The sequence below is a fragment of the Polypterus senegalus genome, chromosome 7, assembly GCF_016835505.1.
Source record: "Polypterus senegalus isolate Bchr_013 chromosome 7, ASM1683550v1, whole genome shotgun sequence".
NCBI classification, from domain to species: domain Eukaryota; kingdom Metazoa; phylum Chordata; class Cladistia; order Polypteriformes; family Polypteridae; genus Polypterus; species Polypterus senegalus.
This window is the reverse complement of record NC_053160.1, coordinates 180,402,063-180,408,444: the sequence shown is the minus strand read 5'-3', so window position 1 is coordinate 180,408,444 and position 6,382 is coordinate 180,402,063. Positions and strand designations below refer to the sequence as shown.

Sequence of the window (6,382 nt, the reverse complement as noted above, 5' to 3'; positions counted from 1 at the left end):
CTTTGAAAAACCTGGTTGGTATTGGATCAAGGACGCAGGTGGAGGGTCCTTACAGTAAGGAGGCCCGGGTTCACTTCCCAGGTCATCCCTGCGTGGAGTTTGCATGTTCTCCCCGTGTCTGCATGGGTTTCCTCCTACAGTCTAAAGCACAGGTGGGCAGATTCAGTCCTGGAGAGCTGCAGTGGTTGCAGGTTTTTGTTCCAACACAGTTGCTTAATTAAAAACAATCCATCCATTATCCAACCTGCTATATCCTAACCACAGGGTCACGGGGGTCTGTTGAAGCCAATCAGAGCCAACACAGGGTGCAAGGCAGGAAACAAACCCTGGGCAGGGCGCCAGCCCACCACAGGGCTTAAAAAACAATCCTTGTCAATTATTTAATTTCATGGCTTGCTAGTGCTTATTTAAAATATTTTTTAAATAATATATAATTAAATAATATTAATATAATAATATTAATTATAATTATATTTAAAATATTTTTTATTTTATTTAGTACTCTGCCATGTCAGGTCATTCTCATAAACGAGATTTTTTTTTTCCTTTCTAAGGATATCATCCAAATGATTTGAAGTCTAAAACGGATGAGTTATTCTCTCTTTTTACTTTCCTTCCCAGTATTTAATTAAACCCAATAGTGCATGATTAATACACACACAGAGGTGTAAATGGAAACAAGCGAAATGGAGAAATGCTGGTTTCTCTTGTCATTTGCATCTTATTGCTAATAAGGAGCCATTATAAAAACCAAGACTGTTATGTTGCGTGATACTTAATTTCATAAATAAACACAAACTTTGTCTGTAATGGTGCGGAGTATCCAAACACTCATTTCTTTTATTGCATTCAACAACAACAACACTAGGGTGCACCACATATACTATATCTTGCTTGGTGCCACCTACTGGTTACTATCGGCATTGCGAAACATGTAGTTTAATACAATACATAACATATCTCCTCCCTGCTAAGATTGATTGTCAATAACACAAATAATTTTTTTTTTTTTTAGTAACAAATATATATCTCAGAACTCTGAAAAAGAATATGCCTCTGAACTTGAACAGTCACACACTTGTATATTCTCCATCTCAGTGAGTGTTCACTCAGCACGGTAGCGTAGTGGTGGGTTAGTGATCCTCACGGGATACCGCCTGACAGTCTCTGTTACCAGAGTATGCTCCGTGTCTCGTGAATCAGTGGACTTGGGTATTCCCGGTGGTATATCTATCTCTGGAACTTGATCATTCTTGTCCTGATGAGATGTACTAGGGTGATGTGTGGTACTACTATCACTCTGGGGTAGTAGCACGAGGGGGTCCACAGGAGGGTTCACTGCAGCATGCTGAAGCTCTGGATCAGGACGTGTCAGCATCTGGTCCACATGGCGTTTCCATACCTCTTGTAGTCCCACATTTATCTTGTAAGACACTGGTCCAGTCTTCTCCACAACAACACCTTGAGTCCACTTCTCCTCACCCTTCCTATAGTCACGCACGAGGACAGGCTCTCCTACATCAAACTGTCTGTCCTTGGAGCGTGGTTGGCGGTGCTCTTGTTGAGCATCTTGTGACCTGTGCACTACACCAGCAACACTGGGTTTCAGGAAGTCCAGCCGTGATCGTAGCTTGCGTCCAAGGAACAACATAGCTGGTGTCTCCTTTGTTGTTGCATGAGGGGTATTGCGGTATGTTAACAGAAATGTATCCAGGCGTTGTTGCACAAGTGCTGTGCCTCTAGAAGATTTTAAGGAATGTTTGAATGTCTGCACGAAACGCTCGGCCAAGCCATTGGTGGCAGGATGGTATGGAGCTGAGCGAATGTGTCTTACTCCGTTGGACTTCAAGAATGTATTAAACTCTTCAGAACAGAACTGAGGTCCATTATCACTCACAAGGATGTGTGGAATGCCATATCGACTAAAAAGGCTTCTGAGCACTTGAATGGTCTTACCGGCGGTGGTGTTGTCCATAATATGCACCTCAGGCCACTTGGAATGTGCATCTATCACGACCAGGTACATATTTCCTTCAAATGGACCCAAAGTCCACATGTATCCTTTCCCAGGGACTAGAGGGCCACATCCAAGGGTGTAAAGGTGCTAGCCCAGGCTCTTTTTGCATACTCTGACAAGAGTGACAGGATTTAGCTTGGAGCTCAATTTGAGAGTCGATGCCAGGCCACCATACGTAACTACGTGCCAAGCTTTTCATTCGCACTATACCTGGATGTGCTATATGGAGCTCTTTCAGAACCCGGGGGCGCAGTTTTGGTGGAACAATCACTCTCACACCCCACATGAGGCATCCCAGTTGTATTGTAAGATCATGCCGACGCAGTAAGTAGGGTGCCAGTTCTTCATCTGCATCCTTTGCAGCTGGAAAATGCCCAGTGGTGACCATTTCCACAACACGAGATAAAATGGGGTCAGACATAGTGTGCCGCTTGATCTCGGTGTTACTAACTGGTAGGGTGTCCAACTGAGACGTGTAAAATACATCTACTGCGCTTAGTTTCTCTTTGTGAGCATGGGGGAGTGGTAAGCGTGAAAGACCGTCAGCATTTGCATGTAAGGCACCTTTCCGATATTGAATGGTGTAATCATGCGCAGACAGGAGGAGTGCCCAACGCTGCATTCGGGCGGCAGCCATTGACGGCGACTTTCGATGGGCTCAAGATGGAGGTTAATGGGCGATGGTCTGTGAGCAGCGTGAACTTGTTACCGTAGAGGTACTGGTGGAACTTGCGTGCACTAAAGACTATCGCGGCCCCCCCTCTCGATCTGAGCATAATTTTGTTCTGCCTTACTAAGAGTTCGTGATGCATAGGCTATCGGTTTTTCTTTGCCATCAGGCATGACGTGTGAGAGCACAGCTCCGACCCCATAAGGTGAAGCATCGCACGCAAGTCGAAGGGGCAGTTCTGGATGGTAATGGGTCAATACCTCCTGCGATACTAGGAGTAATTTAGCATCCTGGAATGCAGACTCACAGGCTGATGTCCATTGCCATGGCTTCTCCTTATTTAGCAGTTCATTCAGTGGTTTCAAGATAGTGGACAGGTCAGGGATGAAACGTCCGTAGTAGTTTAACATTCCCAGAAAAGAACGTAATTGACTAACCTCTTGTGGTGCTGGGGCCTCCACAATGGCACGACCTTTTCTGGTGATTTGTGAAGTCCTGCTGCATCAATTATGTGACCCAAGTATTCCACAGACTCCTGGAAGAACAAGCACTTCTCTTGTTTGAGATGCAGGCCATACTCCTCTAGCCTACTCAAAACTGTATCCAGAGTTTTGAGGTGGGTCTGCCCATCAGGGCCACTCACAAGGATATCGTCCAGGTAACAATGAGTATATGGCAGTCCAAGGAGCACTTGGTCCATAGCCTTCTGAAATAAAGCGGGTGATGATGCTACACCAAAAGGTAAGCGATTAAAACAGAATAGTCCTTTTTGCGTTGAGATAGTCAGCAGCTCCCTAGACTTCTCTTCCACTTCCATCTGTAGATAGGCATTTGATAAGTCTAACTTACTAAAGTGTTGACCACCTGCTAGAGAGGCAAAAAGATCCTCAATGCGTGGAATTGGGTACTTATCCACACAAAGAGCTGGGTTGAGTGTGACCTTGAAATCCCCACAAAGTCTAATTGTGCCATCCTTTTACTTACGGGCACCACAGGTGTGGCCCAGTCACTGTGCTCCACTGGTGAGATCACTCCAAGCTCAGTCAGGCGTTTTAGCTCGGCCTCCACTCGAGGTCGAAGAGCATAAGGGACGTTCCGTGGTGGACAGAATCTGGGTGCACTGTTAGGTCTGAGAGTCAGTCTGGCTTTAATTCCTTTCATTGTGCCTAGCTTTTAGAGAAAACAGCTGAATGTCTCTTTAACACAGACTCCAAGTTTTCTTTTTCTCTTTGCTCCATGGCATGCACCATTTTTAAGTCTTTCCAGTTCAGTTTAATAACTCTCAGCCATTCTCTACCAAACAGTGGGGGTGCATCTACTTTCACTACATACAAAGGCAACTTAGCACACTGATTATTTAATTTGACTTGCACTTTGATAACCCCTTCAGGTGCCAGCGGCTCCCCAGTGTATGTCTTTAGCATGACATCCGTGGGTTGCAGAGCCACTTGGCTCAGTGTGCTTCTATATTGCTCCCAGGGAATTAAAGACACTGCAGCCCCTGTATCCAATTCCATTTCCATTTTCTTCCCGTTTACTATAGGCAGCACGGAAATCCGTGCATATTTGCCTTGTTGAGACAAAGAATACAGTCCTAACTCATTGTCAGTATCAGATTTATTTTCTTCATTCTCACTTTCATCTTTCCCTGCCTCGACATGATGAATTCTCTTCTTATTTTGCACCCTTCGCTTAACTGCATAATCCTTCTGAGTAAGATTTCCTCTTTCCATTTCTTTTCTCTGTCCTGATAGCTTTTGGTTTTGTTCCTACACATGTTCTTAGTGTGGCCTTTTTTTCCACACTGGTGGCAGTCACGGTCTTTATACCAGCAGTCATCATCAGTATGATTCATTTTCCCGCAACGGCGGCATTTGTCACAGTTTTTAGAAAGCACCGCATTCACTTTAAGGGAAGCATTTAACTGCTGCACGTCGCGCGCTGCCGTCTCCGCAGAAACTGCGTAATCAACTGCTTTCTGAAACGTGAGATCTTTCTCAGTCAACAGGCGCTTCTGAACAGTTTCACACTTTAGTCCACACACAAACCTGTCTCGTAGTGCGTCTTCCAAATATGCGCCAAACTCGCAATGTTCCGAAAGACTTTTCAGCACCGCTACATAATTTTTATTATGCTGTCTTAAGGAATTGTTCTGTTGTGTATATTGTATTGTATTGACCCCCTACTTTTGACACCCACTGCACGCCCAACCTACCTGGAAAGGGGTCTCTCTTTGAACTGCCTTTCCCGAGGTTTCTTCCATTTTTCCCTACAAGGTTTTTATTGGGAGTTTTTCCTTGTCTTCTCAGAGAGTCAAGGCTGGGGGCTGTCAAAAGGCAGGGCCTGTTAAAGCCCATTGCGGCACTTCCTGTGTGATTTTGGGCTATACAAAAATAAACTGTATTGTATTGTATTGTATTATTGTACGTACTGTGCTATCGTTTCCCCTTCCCCCTGATTACGCTTGTGGAACCGGTATCTCTCCGCTATCACGAGTGGTTTCGGGGCGAAATGGGCTTGTAAAACCTCCACAACACGGTGATATTCCATCTCCCCTGGCTTCGTTGGCGCTACCAAACTGCGTAGCAGTCCGTACGTTTTAGGTCCCATTACACTAAACAACACAGGCAATTTCTTCACGGCCGTAATGTCATTAGCCAGTATGTAATGTTCAAAACGTTCAATATACGTCGTCCATTGCTCACCAGCGTCCTCGAAGGATCCATCCGTCCGATTACTCCAGCCATGTCGTCGGCACCTTGCACTCCACGTTAGACTCAGAGGCGGAAAAAGCGGCTCCTTTAAACAGTCTAAACCAGCTCACTAGCTAGCCACTACACAGCGCGGTCGGTTCTTCTCATTGACACAACTCGTCGCCAATTTATGTTATGTTGCGTGATACTTAATTTCATAAATAAACACAAACTTTGTCTGTAATGGTGCGGAGTATCCAAACACTCATTTCTTTTATTGCATTCAACAACAACAACACTAGGGTGCACCACATATACTATATCTTGCTTGGTGCCACCTACTGGTTACTATCGGCATTGCGAAACATGTAGTTTAATACAATACATAACAAAGACTACAGCTGTTTAAAATAATAATAATAATAATAAGGGTTAAAAATCTTAACGAGCGAGACGACTAAAGTGAAGGACGCGTCACTTGAGCAATAAGGGCTTCTTATTAAGCAATTAGGTTGAAACAAAAACCTGCAGCCACTGGGGCCCTCCAGGACTGAATCTGCCCACCCCTGGTCCAAAGACATGCAGGTTAGGTGCATTGGTGGTCCTAAATTGTCCCTAGTGTGTGTGCTTGATGTGTGGGTTTATGTGTGTCTGTCCTGTGGTGGGCTGGCGCCCTGCCCGAGGATCTTTTCCTTTCTTGCACCCTGTGCTGGCTGGGATTGGTTCCAGCAGACCCCGTGACCCTGTGTTAGAATATAGCGAAATGGGAAAAGACTGACTGGTTTCATGAACATGACAAAGAGTTCAGTGTCCTTCAGTGGCCTTGGCTGTCACCAGGTCTGAATCCAATAGAACACACCATTGTGAATTTCCCCTTGGGATTAATAAAGTATCTATCTATCTATCTATCTATCTATCTATCTATCTATCTATCTATCATATTGTGTCTTTCCTGTCTATCTATCTATCTATCTATCTATCTATCTATCTATCTATCTATCT

General features: G+C 44.7%; 1 pseudogene; it reads right to left on the bottom strand.

The window, feature by feature from the left end:
* Positions 1-1,105: 1,105 nt before the first annotated feature.
* Positions 1,106-4,420, bottom strand: LOC120532094 (annotated as a pseudogene).
* Between the last annotated feature and the right edge of the window lie 1,962 nt (positions 4,421-6,382).